This window comes from Rhipicephalus sanguineus, chromosome 5, assembly GCF_013339695.2.
Source record: "Rhipicephalus sanguineus isolate Rsan-2018 chromosome 5, BIME_Rsan_1.4, whole genome shotgun sequence".
In the NCBI taxonomy this organism is placed as follows: domain Eukaryota; kingdom Metazoa; phylum Arthropoda; class Arachnida; order Ixodida; family Ixodidae; genus Rhipicephalus; species Rhipicephalus sanguineus.
Window position 1 is genome coordinate 72633506 of NC_051180.1, and position 20109 is coordinate 72653614.

The following is a 20109-nucleotide window of genomic DNA, read 5'->3' on the forward strand; positions in this document are numbered from 1 at the left end:
CGACCTTCGGGTCAACAGCGCGGCGGGCAGAGGTGCGGTTTCACTTTATAAGAAGGGTTGTTGTTCAATGCACTTAATTGGGCGAGTTGATTTAACGTGACGAAGATGGGAACGAGCCAAAAAAGACGCGGACAGAAGGTGAGGACAATACATACATGGGGCCACGCATACGCGCATTGTCTTCACCCTTCGTCCCGTCTTTTAAGCGTGTACTCACATCTTGGTTAATCGCTGTTAGCATGTGACGCTTCACATGTCTCTTAAGCTGTCGTAGTTAAATACAATCGTGAAAGCAACGCACTAGCTCTTCAAGTGGGGGACATTGTTTTCGGGGTATATTTCGCGAGGTATCACATCTATAGGATAAAGTACACGCACGGGTGATATTTGCTGTAAGCACTTCCTGTCGGATGTGAGGCGCTGGCGACCATGCGGAAATGCTGAACTTCAGTCTCGAGCGTGGGGTAGCATTCAGAGAAAGTGCCAGCATTCCACCTCGCCTCTTTGTACTTCCTTTATACTTTCTTGGTATAGATGTGGCATTCAACCTGCGGAGGGCCGACAAAGCATTGAGCCGTTTCACTTGCAACGGTACAGCCGTGTGGCAACACCGAGTGACCATGAAACGAAATGACCCCCCTCCCTTATCTATAAGAAGAAAAAAAATGGCACTCTCAGGTATCACAAACTGATCTCGAAGGCCACGCTTTTGTTCACTGTAAAAAACAGTGAAACACTAGAAGAGAGGGAGGTACAGTCGGCCTCTAAAGTTTACAGACCACTATAGGTCGGAGGAAAGTTTGAATTGTCACGTAATTTGTGACTGTATTCGGTCGAGCTGCGCAGTACACGTTGTGAGCGCGTTTTAGAACATGCCGGAAATCGTTAATTCAAGGCTGCTTGCCAAGCAGCGGAAATATTCGGCTTCTTCATGTGTCTCGTGGTCTGTAAACTTTGTCGCTGAGTGCACGTCGTGGCTCTCAAGCGTCGCCTTAATATTTCTTTTTTTTTTCTTTTTTCATTAATTTCGGCTGAATGGTTTGCTGCTGCTTTTCGTCGCACGAGCGAAGGAATTGCGCGCACAATTCAACGCCGACGCGTTCGCTCTGCCGTTGGGCACCAGAGCGTGCGGAGCAGTGCGTCAAACGTAGTATATCACTTGTGTTGCTTTTCGGGCGAGTTGGTACGCGTTTCGTAACTGCGGCATATATATTAGAGCGATACGTATAAGAAGAGAACCACGACACACACGAAGTGACAGCTGGGCGCTAGCAAGCCGCTCACTATTACTAGTAGTAAAGCAGTACTACTATTAAGGTAGCAGCAACAACAATCCGCTCAGCCGAAGTTAAAAAAAAAAAAAAAGGACGCCTGACAGTCACGACGTATACCTTAGCGCCCAGCTGTCTCTTCGTGTGGGTCGTGGTTCTTTTCTTGTATACGCGTCGCGACGCTAACACATGCTGCAGTATAGTAGCTCACACTGTTCCGAACCGACGACAAAGTAGTTGCTCCTTGTTAGCTGAGGTTACACACTCCATACGTAAATGGCGGTTGCTTTCTATCGGAGAAGTTTTGGCGATGTCAAACTGAAATGTCGAGTTAAAATGTACTCGGAGCCGAGCTTTTTATTTTTTTTCCGCGTTACAATTCTCAGTTACAACGATCAACTGCGAATAGTAAGGCGATCGTGTCCTGGCGTGGTCACGACCAATTGAAGTGACCCCCGTATCTGTACTCCTCTACAAAAAGTAGTAGTAGTAGTAGTAGTAGTAGTAGTAGTAGTAGTAGTAGTAGTAGTAGTAGTAGTAGTAGTAGTCGTAGTAGTAGAAGTAGTAGTAGTAGTAGTAGTAGTAGTAGCAGTAGTAGTAGTAGTAGTAGTAGTAGTAGTAGTAGTAGTAGTAGTAGTAGTAGTAGTAGTAGTAGTAGCTCCAATCGCTGCTGAAAAGTATGGTTGTCCGATTGTGCCGGTACTCGCTGTACAATTCCTAAATTCACAACAACTTAATTTCCTTTTACGTATTGCGTACCGTGCGGCCTTCCTTCCCCCTTTTTTTAATAATGTTTCCTTTTACGTATTGTATAACTTTTTTTTATGTATACATCTATCTGTAAGATCTTTTCATCATCATCATAATCAGCCTGTCTATGCCCACTGCAGGGCAAATGCCTCTCCCATGTTCCGCCAATCAACCCGGTCCTGCGCTTTCTGCTGCCACATTATACCTACAAACTTCTTAATCTCATCTACCCACCTAATTTTCTGTCTCCCCCTCACGCGTTTGCCATCTCACGGAATCCAGTCAGTTACCCTTAAAGGGACACTAAAGGCAAATATTAAGTCGACGTTGATTGTTGAAATAGCGGTCCAGAAACATCGTAGTGCTACTTTTATGCCAAGAAAGTGCTTATTTTGAAGTAAAATCACGTTCCGCCTTTACTGCGCGGCCGCCGACACTAGTAGCAGCAGAGCTAAAGTAGCGGGACCCACAGCAGCAACAACAGCCATCGAAGTCATCGAAGCTTGCCGCAATCGCCGCAATGGATGTGGACGGAGAACTTGACAACGAACTGACTCTCGGACTCGGGAAATACCGATGGAACGGCGCTGGGGCAAAGACTTGCGCGGATGGGCACATTGAAAGCCTTGACCAAGTTGCGGTTGGTCTCGTAATCCTCAGTACGAAAGTGCAGCGAGCACACACGCAGAGTTTTTTACTGTTTAGCACACTGGCGCAATGGCATGACACTAAGCCACTTCGAGCGTAAGGGCTCATTCCGCGGCACCCAGTGAAAATACACATCGGTTTCCTCGCTGCAGCACTGGGCCGTTGTGCACCATTCGGGCATCCGGCAATATCACATGCATGCGGCATTTTGTCGAACTTTCTGTCCGAGCGACTTTCACGAGCGCGCAAAACACACGCGGCAGTACGCGATCCCGAAGCTATACCACTGAGACGCGACCGCGTGAGCGAAGCAGGGCGCCGGGCGAAGCGCAGTTCGGCGAAAACGGAACCTTTGAATCACGCGCGCCGTTCCCCATGGCAACGCCACAGAGGTTCTTTTTTCCATGAATCAAACGGAAACGAACAAACAGCATTTTATTACGTCTTTTGATGGACGGAAGGTTCTTTTTTTTTATTACTGCTAGTTTGATTACCAGTGATTTATTGTAGGCAGACTCTCATACGTCATCGGGATCACTTCGAAAATGTCCGCTCGTGGCGCTCATCATGTGATACATTTAGCTTAATTTCTCGGTAACTAGGGCACTGCTGTTGATAATATTGCCGTTTTAGAAGTTGTCATACATTGAACTTTCACTCTGACATAAATTGTTATTTGTCTTTAGTGTCCCTTTAATGACCACCGGTTATACTGCCGACGTGCTACGTGCCCGGCCCATATCCAAGATCTTTTCACAGGGATATAAATGACGCTGTCATGCGTATAAATAACGCTGCCTTCCACAACTCACGTTAAGTTATGATGTCCCAAGTGTTATACATATGATGCATTGGTACTCTATTTGGTTATGAGTGAAAAAGTAATTGATTGATTGATTGATTGATTGATTGATTGATTGATTGATTGATTGATTGATTGATTGATTGATACAGCCACCACCGACAACACTGGTAATGGACTCATTTTACTCGTGCGAACATACAGTGTGTTTCAAGAAATGTGTCCCACCTTCTCAAAAAATCAGGAAAATGCTATATATGATTGCTGCCTTCAGAATTGGTTTTTCTGTGGTGGCAGGGATTTTAAGATTGTTAAAGGAATTATTTGGGACTGTAATTAAAAAAAGTTAAATTAATTAACTTTTTAATTAGTGAAGTTAGGTGGTTGTGTCAAATGGGCGAGTTGAAGGTCTTCATGCCAAAAGCCCAACCCAACTTTGAGATTTCGAAAAAGTGGCATCTAGTAACAATTACGAAGTAATGAAATTCAACCAAATTCAATGGCGAAACCTAAACAGAAACATGGAAGAACGCAACTGCCATATTCTTCTGAGACGTCCAAAATGAGTGAATGACTTTTTCTGTAGCGCTAGGCATCTTAAGATGGTTAGAGACATGACTTGAGATAGTAATTAAGAAAGTTAAGTTAATTAACTTTTTAATTAGTGGAGTTAGGTGACTGTGTCAAATTGGGGAATTGAAGTTCTTCGTGCGAGAAACCCATCCCAACATTGAGATTTCGAAAAAGCGGCCTCTAGTAATAATTACGAAGTAATGAAATTCAATCGAATTCGATGGCTTTCGCTGTTGAAAGCCGTTGCATTTCGTTCAATTTCATTACGCCACAACAATTACTAGAGGACGCTTTTTCGAAATCTCAAAGCTCGGATGGGTTCCTCGCATGAAGAACTTCAATTCTCCCATTTGACACAATCACCTAACTCCGCTAATTAAAAAGTTAATTAATGTAACTTTCTTAATTACTGTCCTAAATGATGTCCTTAACTACCTTAAGATTCCTGTCGCTACAGAAAAAGCAATTCTGAAAGCCCCGAGCAAATATCGCATTTTCCTGATTTTTTGAGAAGGTTAGACACATTTCTTGAAACACCCTGTATATAGTTATGGAGTAACACCACAGTTCGCGTGCGCTATGTCATTTGCCCACTATTGTCTCCCCACGTAGGCGAACGTGTGTGTGGGGGGGCTCGTGCATCTATATGCTCGCGTGCAAGCCTCTCTCGACTGCGGCTTTCGCGGGCCGCCGACCAAGCGTGACATGCGCAAGCCTGTCCGCGACGCTGTCGCTGCCGCATGTATACACGGTACCTATTCGTGGAGACACATGCACATGCGTCGATTACGCCATTCGTTGGTGGAGCGTGCGAACATAGAAACACGACCCTGGACTGCGCTTGGATATGCCTTTCGATCCGAACTTTACCGACAGGGTACGCCGTTGCTTTGTTTGCAGTATTGTCGGTGGGCTTCCGGTAAAGGGCGTTGCAACAGCGTCTGCATCAGCAGCAGCAGCAGTAGTAGTAGTGGTGGTGGGGGGGGGGGGGGGTTGGTGGTGGTGGTGGTGGTGGTGGTGGTGGTGGTGGTGGTGGTGGTGGTGGTGGTGGTGGTGGTGGTAGTAGTAGTAGTAGTAGTAGTAGTAGTAGTAGTAGTAGTAGTAGTAGTAGTAGTTACTAGTCAGGGACGTAGGAATGGGGGTGCAAATAGGGCACGTGTATAACGACATGAAATGAGGCTATCTTTGCCAGCTTTTCATGACGCTTCCGCTAATTTTGCGCAGTGCTTCTCTCTGTACGCACTTATTGAAGCTACAGGCGTCTTACGCGCTCCAAAATTATGTTGCAGTTGCCCTTCAACACAGACGAGCCCGCAAAGGGGGATATGCGACGTTCCTTCACGCGAATGCATGTCGGCTGCCTAATCCTTCACGCGGAGAAGGCGGTGTTCCCGTACTTACCCGGGCTCCGCCCCCTACGAGCGCACCGGCTGTAATCAGCCGGCCTCATCAGTTACAATCACAAGCATTCAACTGGCCCGATCAATCATAATCGACTGTACACGGAAGCCGGTGGCGCAGTACCGTGCCGATGTGTGTAAGCCACCGCCAGCGCACCCAGAAAATACATCTTTCCCGTCAGAATGGGGTTGTCTGTTTATTTGCGCGGCTGCAGGCAACTGCAGCTCCTTCCTGAGCCCTGAAATCTCGCCCTTGCAGAGTTTCTATGTACTAGCCGGGGGCCCGTGGGCTGTGTGTGTGTATGCTTGTCTGTCTTTGTATCCGCCTCCGTGGTCTTTGTAAACTTTCCTTACATTGTATTCTTGCCCGTCTATAGCACTTTTGTACTTTCGGGTGGCTGCGGTGTGTATCTTTATACGCAGAAGCCCTCGCGTATTATGTGTGTGACGTAATCTTTGCGCCTCCCCTCCCCCCCCCCCCCGTTTCCCTCTCACAGCATTGGTCCCGCTGCGTAAAAATCTATGCCAGCTACAAAATGTGAAATCAAGTACACATAAACACATATCGAGGGAGCATGGTGACAACTGCCACCGAGGAGGGCACAGTGCCTGTCTACTCATTCGGGTGGAGGAGAGTAAATAGAGGAGATCGAGATGGGAGGAAAGAAGTAGGAAATAAACACGTGCCGAGAAACACAGACGGAAGCGAAATTGCGAACTCACGCGCGTAGAAATAAAGTGCTTTGCAAGTAAGCGTAAGACGAAGTCGTGAAGGGAGACTAGGAGGGCACGAGGAGCATGATTGTATGCACTCGGGAAGTGGGCATCAAGCGGCAAAACACGACAATCACACGTGCGTACAATTATATAGTCGTCCTGGAGAAACACGCAAACGACAGTCTGGCTGATATCAAATAGCGCGTGGTGTCCACCATTCTAATGGACCCTCCTTCCACATTGAACTCGTAAACGAAACTAATACTTCGAGGTGTGTTACGTCTCATTGACTTATCTGGACTTCTGGATTGAGACTGCAGCGCCTGAATCGAGACAAAGAAGTGCACAAAATTTCCACGTCTCCAGTACTCTGTCCACCGATATGAACGATAATGGAGTGACGAAGCTTTCTATGTTTACACTCACGGTATTCGAAACACTTCCCATTAAAGCCCTCTGGAAGAGCCTGCTATAGGTTTGGTGGATAAAAAAATGGCAACGCAAGCTGTCAGGGCCTGTAAACACATAGAACGTTACAGCCGGCGCAGTCTCTGCAACAGATTAGACTAAACGAAAACAACGCAAAAGAAAAAAAAAAGAGACAGGACTGTATTGAGGAGGCAGACCGGACAGGCGGTGTTTTCCTCTAGCCTGTAATATGTCTTACCAACTGGAACTAAATGCTACCCTTCTGAAGTACATACAAGAACGCTACAAAAATGAGCCCGTTGCACGGGATATATATATATAAGTACGGGAAAAGATGCCCATTTTTCCTTGACAGAAAAGCATGACCGAAGCTTGCCGAGGTCACTCAACTGAGCTGCTGCCACATAGTAGGGTGCATGGAGCTAATTGCTCTTTAGTTCCACGTTGAGGTTTCGCTTTGAGCACATTCTTGTGCTGTTTTTGTGTTATCGCTATACGACTCGCGTGGAACACCGTTTGTTGCTGCCATGCTGTTAACTTCGTAGCGTTTCTCTCTACTCCATATGCCATGCATGACACGGGGCGAAGAGGCGCGGCAGGCATGCAGAAAGGAGAGTCATTCGCTTGCCCGATTACGCGGCGCTTAACATTAAACGACTGTTAAACGTATACACACGCGCACCCTGCCAAATGTATGCACACGTATACGTTAGGTTTTTGCGGGTTGTTATGCCAATTCGGCCGAGACGAGCCGCGTTACGCTTTACTGATCATCTGCCCACGTTATCGTTTGGAAGGAAGTCTGCAAGAGGAAGAGAGTGAGAGGGAGGGAGGGAGGGGTCGAAGTCCCCGTTTTCGAGATATGAATGCCGATTAGGTATGACGCGGAACGCTGCTATAGTTTTCGTAAGCATGCAGTGCGGCGAGCGGCCTGGTTAACTGCCTCCGACATGCCGGAAGGAAGAACCCGAAGGAGGAGCGGGCACGCGTTTGCTGCTGTGTGTAAACTATCTTACGGATGGGTTTCGCTGCCGCCATATTGGGCTCTTGAAAGACGTGCAGCTCTCGCCGGTGTCCCAGACCCGTTCACGTGCGTGTGTGTGTGTGTGTGTATATATATATATATATATATTAGAGGCGTGAGTTGGGCTAGTTGGTGCGTATTAACTGGAGACATAATTGATTAGCGCAAAAAAAAAAAAAACGGACAAGGTAGATGTCCTCTCTGTCGTCTCTACCTTGTCCGGTGTTTCTTTTTTTGCGCTAATCAGTTATGCCTGCAGTTGATATATATATATACTATATATATATATATATATATAATATATATATATATATATATATTTATATACTATATATATATATATATATATATATATATATGGGTCATTCCATGCCAAATCACCCAGCGTTTTTCCGACCATCACAAATATGGCTGAAAAAATTTCCACGTTTTCTTGAAGTTCAAAACTCGTTCTGCTCGTTTATTTCTGTTGCCAAAAATTTTCCCGCCTGTTTGTGAGAGTATGTAGTTTTGCGCCGACTGAGCTAAAGGGCATCAAACAACATTTTTTTTCAAAGGATGTTTATGGGATGCACTCGATAAAATGGTATTTCCGGCAAGCTAATGAAGTGGTGTAACTGTAAAATAATGACTTCTTTATGTATATCGATTCTTCGAGGGCTTTTCGCACGAGCAAAATTGAATAAAGTTGCAAAGTTTGATATTTTTTTCCAGGAACAAGGCAAACTCAAAGGGTAGAAATTAATTATATGCTGGAAGCCTGTTCGACATACTACAAAAGAAAAATAATTTAGTCGCTGAAGGTGTAGCAAATCGTCCGAAAAAAAAATTGCGAATTTCAATTTTTTTCAGAAAAGCTCTGTATTCATCGTCAAAAAACTTGCCTTGGTGGTCGGACTAAAAATATGCACGATACTTCATTTGAAAGCTCTATGTATTAGCTGAACATAGACAAAGTTACAAAAGGGTGTTATTTTTTTAACTTGAGAAATATTTTTTTGAAATTTTGTATCTCCACCAGCTTTTCGCCGACGTAACTCAAGCGGCATGAAGCACTCGCAAAGGCAATCTTCAGCCCATGCCCACTGACCTGGGATGCAGACGTCAAGCATGGTGCTGTCTATAAAGCAACCCCATTTCCTTTTCCATTACTTTATAGACAGCACCATGTTTGACGTCTGCATCCCAGGTCAATGGGCATGGGCTGAAGGTTGGCGTTGCGAGTGCTTCATGCCGCTTGAGTTACGTCGGCGAAAAGCTGGTGGAGATACAAGATTTCAAAAAACGCCAGGCCTGCGCTGAAATCGCAGCACAGTTACAGCGAAAGCTCGAAGAGCGGCGTTTCTAGAGCCCGTTGTAAGCTCTCTTGGCGCTACAATAGAAGTACACTAGAATGGTACCCACTACGCCATAAATCACAATTTTTGTGAAGTTGGGAAGCACCTACTGAGACATTATTCGTCATTCTGCGGAGAAGCGAGGCACCAGCTACACGTCTGTAAGGCAATATGTGCACTTTGTTGACGCGACGACTGATGACAATGAAGAATTATGGCTCATGCGCTTATGGGCTTCCTTGGCAACCAATACAAGTGCACTTGCGAGGAACCCACTACGCTATAAATCATTGTAATTTTACCGAGACCCCGAGGAAATGGATCATGCGCTTATGGGCTTCCTTGGTAACCAATACAAGTGCACTTGCGAGGAACCCACTACGCTATAAATCATTGCAAGTTTACTGAGACCCCGAGGAAATGGATCATGCGCTTATGGGCTTCCTTGGCAACCAATACAAGTGCACTTGCGAGGAACCCACTACGCTATAAATCATTGTAGTTTTTGAGAAGTAGGGCAGCAGGCACTGTGCCATTTTTCGCCATTCTACGGGGAGCCGTGGTACCTGCTAAACACATGTAAGGCATTATGCTCACTTTGTTGATGCTGTGCCTGATGACGACGAAGAATTATGGCAGAGCCCTTTGTAATGGGTTGGAAGCATTCAACAACCTACTCGTTGCGCAATTCGCATGGTGTGACGTCTGGTTACAGAATTCGCGTTGTGCGACGATTGGTGCTTATTTTACTCTTCTACCACGCTATAGTGCATATGCTAATGTGGTTCCTTCCCGACATGAAGCCTGTATAGGACCTTTTTGCAAAGCAGTTTCAAGCACCGGCATGGCTCAGAGGTTGAATACTGGGCTCCCACGCAGAGGACCCAGGTTCGAACCTCGTTCCATCCTGGAATTGTTTTCTTATTTAGTTTTTTTTCTTATTTCGAGCGATACTGGTTACGGACACCGGCGGCGGCGGCGGCGGCGGACAACTACGGCGCCAAAAACGGCCGGTGAAATGATCTCATAACAGCTTTCGCTGTAAAAAATATTTCTCAAGTTAAAAAAAACAATACCCTTTTGTAACTTTGCCTATGTTCAGCTAATACACGGAGCTTTCAAATGAAGTATAGTGCATATTTTTAGTCCGACCACCAAGGCAAGTTTTTTGACGAGGAATATAGAACTTTTCTCAAAAAAAAGTGAAATTCGCAATTTTTTTTCGGACGATTTGCTACACCTTCAGCGGTTAAATTATTATTTTTTTTTTGTAGTATGTCGAACAGGCTTCCAGCATATAATTAATTTCTACCCTTTGAGTTTGCCTTGTTCCTGGAAAAAATTATCAAACTTTGCAACTTTATTCAATTTTGCTCGTGCGAAAAGCCCTCGAAGAATCGATATACATAAATAAGTCATTATTTTTACAGTTACACCACTTCATTAGCTTGCCGGAAATACCATTTTATCGAGTGCATCCCATAAACATCCTTTGAAAAAAAATGTTGTTTGATGCCCTTTAGCTCAGTCGGCGCAAAACTACATACTCTCACAAACAGGCGGGAAAATTTTTGGCAACAGAAATAAACGAGCAGAACGAGTTTTGAACTTCAAGAAAAACGTGGAAATTTTTTCAGCCATATTTGTGATGGTCGGAAAAACGCTGGGTGATTTGGCATGGAATGACCCATATATATATATATATATATATATATATATATACGCTCTGATAGATCATTGGCCCGACGGTTATTGCATCGTGACGATGACGTTATTGGCGACCCTACGGGGTGCCGTCGAAGGCGCGCGCGCGCGTTAGTTGGCTGGGCGGAGGAAGCGCCCTTGTATATCTAGGCCTTATCTTTACAGGCGGAGTCGCGGTTCGGGGAGCCGATGTATATTCCGGGAAAATTGGACGGCACTCCGGGGGGGGAGGGGGGGGGGGGCACTTATCTTTGCGGCCGTCGTGCTACGCCGTGCAATTGCTATCGCATTATAGTTCGGCGTCGGGCGGGTCGCCATGGCCTATTGTGTCGTCTGCTCGGACACCTTAGTACCATGCACTGAAGATATATATCTGCGGTTTGACGGTTGAAGGAAGCACGAAGGCTTTTGGTAAATCGATGGAATATGTTTTATTAAGTGGATCGCCGGTGAGATAAGAGCCATTTGTGGATTGCGTTTTCTGGAATGCCGAATCGGCCAGTCGTCCCAATCGGCAGCAAAAGCCTGAATTGAGAGAGTCAGACGACGACATTCTTGTGGCTCCCGCACCCCGCCCATGCACTTGCTTGCGACGACAGTGACGTATTTATGGCGTGTGCTCGCCGTCGATCAGATATGGATGCCGAGGTAGGAGCGGGGTAACAGATTGTGAGCGGTACACGTCAATAAAATGGCGTCCTTGTGTAGATGGAGGGAGATCGTGCCTGTAGACTTATATTGAGGAATTGTACGTCACGCAGCGAGCCTTGATAAGCAAGTTCTGTGACGAAGCCATTTACCTCCTCCACACGTAGTATCGGCCAGTAACGTGACCTCAGAGAGAGCGCATTGTCTGAGAATACTCGTGCGGCGGCGCTTCCGTGGCATTGCCTGCATGCACGCGCACTCTTGACTTGGCGATCACTTGTGAGGCCTATAGGCATCGTTCCCTTTATTTTTTGTTTTAGATGCGAAGCAGCTTTTTCTCGGGGCTGTGTCCGTCCTTCCCTCACGCGTCCGCTCCCCCACGCGCATGCGCCAACTTCCCCCTCTCCTCGCGTGAGCGCGAGGAGGTGGGGTGGAGGAAGTGGCGTGAGCGCTGCCTCCGCTTCGTTTCTCCTCTCCCGTTTTTCTCTCTCCGCCACAGCTGTGCGCTGGTACATAATGCGACGTGCGCCTCACTCCCATTGCACTCTCCTTCGCAACGGCGCTATGGACGCTCGCGAAGCTGAACGTAAACGGCAACGCCGGCAAGCGAATCTCGAAGCTGCGAGGCAACGCGAAGCCGTAGCGCGACGGAAACGGGCTTGGGGGGGGGGGGGGGTTAACATAAGCGGTATTTATTTATTTATTTATTTGGTTTGCATACATATGTACACAAGGACACAGAGAAAAGAGGGAGAGAGCGAGCTGGCAACTGCCACCAAGAGGGGAACAACGCGACATACACGGAAACATACAAATGGAACAACAATGGAAACACAAGTGAACACCCGGCGCTGCTTCGCATCCCCGTATGGTTCCCTTTAATGGGAGGTGGTGTATTTTTTTTACTTCGGTCGTGTTGCTGAGTGCTCTTTCCCAATTTTTCCATCCTCCATGGGTGTAGATGAACAAAATCGCATAACACTCGTCATCGAAAGAGCGTCCCCAACCGCTTGTGTTTTCTCCTCGCCAACGTGCTGCATCAGATCCTTGGGTGTCCCTCCAGGTCCTTTCTCCTCTCTTTCCCCTTTTCACCCCCTCCCCCCGTGTGTAAGCGGTTGAGGTGTCGTCTACGGGAGACTGTTATCGTGCACTCCGAACCCCCTTCTTCTTCCTCAACAGAATCACCAACCGCAGGTCCCTGCTTCCCGGCCGCCTGGCGCCTCCTGCCACCTCTCCCGCCTTTCTTCCTCTTCCTCGGTCACACCCATCTCTCCTTCTCCAGTGGCTATGAGCCATGCTCCCACAAGGGCTGCAGAAGCTGGATGCAAACGCGCTTTCATCCAGCGACCCTTGGCAAAAGCTAGCTCCAAATATTAGCGAGTTTTGTTTATTTGGGGACGCAGGCGGCTTCCGTACTTAAGAACCCTACGTGCGCTCAGCTTTCGGTGTAACCCACCCGAGCAGCTTGCGTAAGCAAGAAAGGTGCAAGTCTCTATTCTCCTCCTCCCCGAGGACAACATTCTCTGGAGTACGGAGGTTGTCCCTGTGCCGAGATCTCCGCTGGCAACCCCTCGAAGCTCACAATCGGTAACTCCGTGTCCCGCGACACCACTCCGGACCTCACGTTCGTCAAGAACGACGTCCGGGGCGCGATCACCTGGAGAAACACGGGGGCCGACCTCGGCAGTGACCACACCATCGTGGAAATCGGCATACCAGAACACAACGACACCAGCAACAGAACACACAGATGGATAGACTGGGATGCCTTCCGACACACCAGAAACCAGAGGGAAGACGGTGACGACGAGATCGAAGACATCAACTCGTGGACGGCCGAAATCACCAAGAACGTACGCGACGCGACGAAAGAAATTAAAACGGACGCGGAGATAGACAAAGTAGACAGCCGGCTAGCGCATCTCATCGAGGCCAAACAGTCGATACTCAATCGATGGAAGAAACAACGGCTCAACCGCAGACTCAGAAAGCAGGTGGCGGAGCTCAACCGAGCGATCGAAGATCACTGCCGCGTGCTATGCGCGCAACAGTGGAACGAGATCTGCAACGCAGCAGACGGGCAGATGCACAGCGGGAAGACGTGGAACCTGCTGCGGCATCTGCTCGACGAAACCAAGACCAAGTCACACCAAAGGGACAGACTCGCCAAGCTCATACATCGGGCGGTCTCGGTACACGGCGCCGATGAAGTCACCAGGCGTATCAACGACAAATATCTGCCAACTACACCCACCGAACAACACGCGCCGTACGGCGGCCAACCCAACGCGAACCTCGATCGCGATATTGACGTCGAGGAAGTCCGCGCGGCCCTGCACGGCCTCAACAGCCGGTCGGCGGCCGGCCCGGACCTCGTCACGAACAAGGCGCTGAAGAACCTCGACGACGGCTCCATTGAGAACCTAGCAAAGTACTTCAACAAGTGCTGGAAAGCGGGCGAGCTGCCGAAGCAGTGGAAGACAGCCAAGACCATTCTGATTCCCAAGCCGGGGAAGCCACCGGACACGGACAACCTCCGGCCCATCTCGCTCACGTCCTGCGTGGGCAAGGTGCTGGAGCACGTCCTGCTCAACAGGTGGCAAGATTACCTGGAACGAGAAGGGCTGTACCCGGCCACGGTAATCGGCTTCAGACAGCACCTGAGCACGCAGGACGCGATGCTGCAGCTCAAATACCAAATCATCGACGGCGATGGCAGCGCACGCGACAACAAGGCAATCCTGGGGCTCGACCTGCAGAGCGCCTTCGACAAGGTGAAACACTCGGCGATCCTGTCCCAAGTCTCAAATCTCAACATGGGTGAGAGATCCTACAACTACATTAAGGACTTCCTCACGGACAGGACCGCCGAGCTGCGAGCAGGCGACCTACAGACGCAAGAGAAGAAGCTCGGGAGCACTGGCACACCGCAGGGGTCGGTCATCTCGCCGATGCTGTTCAACCTGGTAATGATCGGAGTGGCAGAGAAGCTCGCGGATGTCGAACACGTCAGGCACACCATCTACGCGGACGATATCACGCTGTGGGTGACCGGTGCAGCGACGCCCACATTGAGTGCGCGCTGCAAACCGCCGTCGACGCGATAGAAGACCGGTTGGAGGGCACCGGACTGATATGTTCGCCGAGCAAATCGGAGCTCCTAATACTCCCACCTACCAACAACGTCAGAGGCAAGACCAAAAAACGCGAATACGAAAAGATCCGAATCATAACCAAATCCGGCAACGTTATCCCCGAGGTCGGTAAAATCAGGATCCTAGGCATGGTCATCGAGAAGCACGGAAGAAACGGCGACATCATCGCCCGTCTTACAGCGAAGGTGGCCAACGCGACGCGACTCCTCAAACGAGTCACGTCCCGGAAAGCAGGCATGAGAGAGGAGAGCCTAATCAGGCTCGTACAATCCTTTATCATCAGCCACGTCACTTACGTCGCAGCCTACCACAGATGGCTGCAACACGAACGCAACAAAATCAATGCCATCATCAGAAGAGCGTACAAAACGGCGTTGGGCCTGTTTGAGTCCACGAGCACGACCCGCCTCTTACAACTCGGGATACACAACACGCTCGAAGAAATAGCCGAAGCACAACGGAGCGCTCAACTGGAGCGGCTGTCCACGACCAATGCCGGGAGGAAAATACTGGATGACCTGGGAATAGGACACTCGAACGAAGCGGAGACGAAGCTCCCCGTCCCCAAAGAGGTCCGACGCCAGACCAGAACCGACCCCATACCCAAGAACATGAATCCCGACTACAACAAGGGAAGAAGAGCGGCGAGGGCCAAGGCTCTCATCGACCTGCACGCCAACGACGAGCACGCGCGATATGTGGACGCGGCCGAATACCAACAGAACGCTTCGCAGCGGTCGTCATCGAGGCGTCGACCGGCGCAACAAGGACGGCAGCGAGCGTGAAGAGCATTGGAGCGGAACAAGCGGAGGAGGTGGCCATCGCCCTGGCCATCATCGACCCAGACTGCCACACCGTGCTAAGTGACTCGAGACAGGCGGTGCGAAACTTCGCCAAAGGCCAAGTATGTAGAGAGGCCGAACGAGTATTGCGTGCGGCCAAACTGCAAGACAGAAAGTAAGAATTAAGTGGTTCCCGGGCGCACGCGGGTGACGCGTCGGAACGCAATGCCAATCACAACGAGACGGCACACGCAGCGGCGCGAGCGCTAACTAACCGCGCCCCGGCGACAGACCGTCAGACGTGGTTCGGAGCCAAGGACCGCATGACGGACTATAACGACATCACAAAAGCCTACCGCATGGCTCGCAGGACTTTCCCACTCCCGCACCCGCGGTTGAGTCGAGCGGAGGCGGTACTATTGAGACAGCTCCAGACCGGATCGCTACCGAGTCCGCGACTGATGCATCGCATGTACCCCGAGACATACCCGACCGACAAGTGCAAGGTCTGCCGGAGGGAGACGGCGGATCACACGCACATCTTGTGGGACTGCATCAAACACCCAGAGGAAGCGAGATCAAGAACGATCCCGTCGCGGCTCGAGGAAGCCGCGAAGAGCTACGACCTGGATCAACAGCTCTGGGCCGTCCAGCAGGTCCTCGGGGCGCTCGAAAGGCAGGGACCCAGCGAGCCGGCAACGGCGAGCGGAGACCCGCGCCGAGTAACGGCAACCCCGAAGACGACGTAGGCCCTCGTCGGGGCGCGCGAGCGCCCAACTGCAGGCACAAATAAAGTTTGTTCCAATCCAATCCAAATCACGACAGCCTGTGCCTCTGGCATTCGGCAAGGCGGCAGCAGAAGCAAGCGAGTCGAAAAAAAAGTGAAGCCAAAGAGGCCCGCGTGCCCCGCGGGACGGAACGAGCCGTCAGTCCGTCGCTGGCGAGACACCCCTCCCTCCCCCATCCTCGGCTCAGGCAACGTTGTTGTATGACGGGCTTTGCTGCCGCTGGCGGTTTTTATGAGCAGTGTCAGATATTGGGCGGTGTGGAGGGGTCGGCCCTTCCTTCTACGCTGATCTTTACTGCTCGCTCCTGTTGTTGCTCCCCCCCGCCGCCCTTCGAGATGACGTCCGCTTGGACCCTTCTCTGCATACTTGTTGCTGTTTCTTTTTGCCTTTTCCTCCGCGCTCCACCGCCTTCGACGCTGGAAAGCTACATTGTAGCAGAGTGCGCTCCCGCTAGAGAGCTTTCGAAGGAGCCGCGTGATTCTCCGCGCTTCTTCGACTCCGTGCAGCGTTTGAGAGAGAGAGAGCTACGACGGCCGAGGCAGGGCGTTGGACCGGCACCCAAAGAAGAAAAAGAAAGAAAGCAATGCTGGCTGCATTCTTGCATTTGATTACGAAGTGGAGCTCTGGCGTTGTGTAAGCTTTGCCTCTCTTTGTAACCCTGCACCGACAAAACAGTGCTCTGTGATTGCTCCGTTTCTGGAGACGTTGTTGAGCCGTCGAGGCTGGTTATCACCACGAGAATGGTATTGTTTGAGGACGCGGATCTCGCCGCCGTAGTGGTCTAGCGGTTATGGTGCCTTATAACCATATTGTGGTTTTTGGGGCGTTAAACATCAACTATTATTACTATTGGCCGCCGGGATATCAGTTAAGATACACTCAAGCTAAAACCTCTGCACGCGAGCCTTTCGTAGATGGCCGGCCAATTCGCCTTTTCCCAACACGTTCCTCATTTCCCTGTAATTGTGTACATGTGTTTGTGTACATGTGTAATTTTATACATTTATGCTTGAAAAGGTTTGCGCGATGCTCTATTTCTTTCTTGCTGCCCTGGCCTGGAAGTCGAGGCACTATGTCTGGCAGCGGCAGAGGATGATTAGAAACAAACTGCGGGCATCCATCCTCTGGAGCTCGAACTGCATTGACCGTTTCTTCCGCTCGATCTCGCGAATACGACAGCAACAGTCGCGATACAAGCTGCCACTGTTCGCTGCGGTGGTGTCCGTGCCTTCTGCGTTACGTTTACTTCGTAAACAGGAATAGCTGTAGCGCTTTTGACATGCGCAAGCTATGTTGCAATAGCGAGTCAAACGGTCCGGGCATCGTGTGTGTGTGTGTGTGTGTGTGTGTGTGTGTGTGTGTGTGTGTGTGTGTGTGTGTGTGTGTGTGTGTGTGTGTGTGTGTGTGTGTGTGTGTGTGTGTTTGTGTGCGTGTGTGTGTGTGTTATAACTATATGCAGTTCCTTATGCGTTCGCCTAAGACGACTCCAAGGCGATAGCCGCCTTCTTCTTTCTTTTTGCCAGTTGATTGTATCGAACCTTCCCCCACCCTTCCGAAAGTGCGCTGCACTTAACGTGGTTTTGCACTGCCTCCGAGATACGAGGCAGTGCAAGCTTTCGGCACCTTACCTGATTTTGCACTGCCTGCGGGATCAGCCCACCTTTAACGAAACGATGCGTGTTACGACGCCGTCGTCATAATGACGTCACGAATTTTGGTGGTCTGTGACGTGATGATGACCTCACAGGACGTTACGATGTGACGTCATCGCTCGGACAAGGTCACGTAGGTTTTTGGCTAGACCCTACGAGACCTCGCACACGACTGGCGTATGGGCTTGCCAACATAGCCGCTTTCGTCTTTAAAAAATCCCACACAAGACCAGAAAAGGAAACCTCATCTCGCATTTGGCTACTCGAACCGCCCACATTTGCCTGGCGGCGTTGGTGGCGGCTGCGAAATTTTCGAAGCAGTTTTTTTTTTTTCGGTGGCGGGCTTACGGTGCGCTGCACGCAACCTCAGGAAGCTGTCCACCTCTCGTTGTTTGGACAGTCGTCGTAAAACGCCCCGAGGGAGGAAAAATAAATGGAGCATGGGACGACGCAACATTACGGCGCTGCAAGCTCCGGTGACGCGAGTCGGCACCAATGACGCGGGGAGCCAGCTCGGTGTGCAGATCGAAAAAGAGGATTGCCTCCCTCTCGTACTTGCCAGTGCTCGCTGCGAAAGCGAATGAGCCATTCGGTTTGCTTCGCTGAGCGTTCGGCAGACCTCTCCTCCCGCATCGCTGTGATTCGCTCAGCCCTTTGGCGTCGCTCCTTTGTTCTGTCCACTGTGTCGTTGATGCCGGCGAACTGTCACTCGGTCCGGAAGAGGAAAGGAGGGGGCAAGGGCGATGCCGTCTTGTTGCGCTCCTTGTGTCGTGCTCGGATCGATTTAGTACGAGCCGTATAACCAACCGGTTCCGCCTTGTGTGCGTTGAGAAACAAGCCCAGCTTACAGTGTAATGTACACGGCCCGCAGGGTATGTGTGTGTTTCGTGCGACAGCGTCACTCATTTGTCCCAAGTTCCGAGTCTCCGACACGCGTACGCGAAATGGGGGAGGGGGGCTCGGGAGGAACTCTGCGGGACGGTGATTATGCGGCTGACGCCCGTTCCGCTTGACCGCTGCTGCTTCCTGTTACACTGTATACATTTTAGCGCTGGCGATGCGGAGGCTGCATACCGCGGTGGTGCACGCATAGCTAGCAGCCAGTGCTGGGCAGTATCGAAGATACATGTATCTTCGATACTATCTTAGATACTTTTTGGGTATCTTGTATCTGTATCGCGATACGTCTCGCAAAACAAGTATCTGTATTTCCGATACATTAAAGAATGTATCGTGTATCTTAAGATACAAGATACTGCGATCGCATCACCACCGTGCGAAGCAATAAACTTTGGCGGAGCTCGAGATTCTCAAGCTGATACTGCTGCCACTAAGTCACCGGAATAAAACTAAAGGCAGTGACATTATTTTATCTTTCCGCAAGAGTTTTCCAGCGAGGATAGGCGATAAGCTCTGAGCGTCCTATATATTGGTTTAGCAGAGTTATGAGGTGGCGCTGGCCTCGTCTCGACAGACAAGCGCGCGAACGTCGGCGCCCAGCCGAATTTTTGTTTAATCTTTTTTTTCAGTTTTGTCAGTGCCATGACACTCGGCACTTAGCCACTCTCCTGTGCCGCGTACTACAATGCGTGCGGCGTCTTTCGCACACATGCTGATGCCGTTGTAAAGTCATTATCGAAGTTCCTCTTGTGTGATGCTTTGTTACGAAGTCTGAAGAATGCAAGAATGGCGGGTTGCTTTGCCTCTCGTGGCTTTCACAATTCGGCGATTTGAAGGATCTCGTGAATGTAAGTTTGCATTACATGCAGTGAGATTGACTTATATGCAAATAAGATTCTAACAGCCATAGCGCCAATGGTACCGACGCTGGATTTAAGAGAACAAGCATTCATCTAACAGACGCTATCTTGGCGTACGTCTGTTTTTTTTTTTCTATTAAAAGAGTTTTTAAAATTATAATTTGATTGTTATCAGAAAATATTTCTCAGCTGGTCCTTCTTCTCCATCCCTTACATTACCTATTTCTCTATATTGTTATTTTCTGCCGATCTGCTTACTGCAATATGCCTTTAACGTGCTGCCAATGTAGGCCTAGTTTTAACTGTCTGCATCATTTCTGCTGCTGTTGTTCTTTAAGTGGAATATAAGTTTATATACTTATATACCACTTGAATTTACTGTTATGTAAAGGTGATGTTGAGAACAAATATATAATAATCCGGGCGCGCCTGGAGTTACAGTAACGAAAATTCTGCTAACTGCTCAGTAAATTAGCAATTTTGAGTTTGCATTATAATAACGTAAATTATTAGGCGCCATCTTAAATACGTTGGCAAAGATACTCGAGAAACACGGTTATACCAAATGCTCCGTTTTTGCAGTGATAGCTGTTATGAGATCAAAACAAGGGCCGTTTTTGGCGCCGTAGTTGTCCGCCGCCGCCGCCGGTATCCGTAACCACTATCGCG

The 20109-nt window shown here is 49.3% G+C and overlaps 1 protein-coding gene and 1 pseudogene across 1 annotated transcript in view; both read left to right on the plus strand.

Moving 5' to 3' along the window:
- LOC119393761 (protogenin) overlaps positions 1-20109 on the plus strand; it is a 338054-nt gene that overhangs the window by 38039 nt on the left and 279906 nt on the right. The gene's annotated exons all lie outside the window — the stretch shown is intronic.
- On the plus strand, positions 13295-16069 carry LOC125758739 (uncharacterized; annotated as a pseudogene).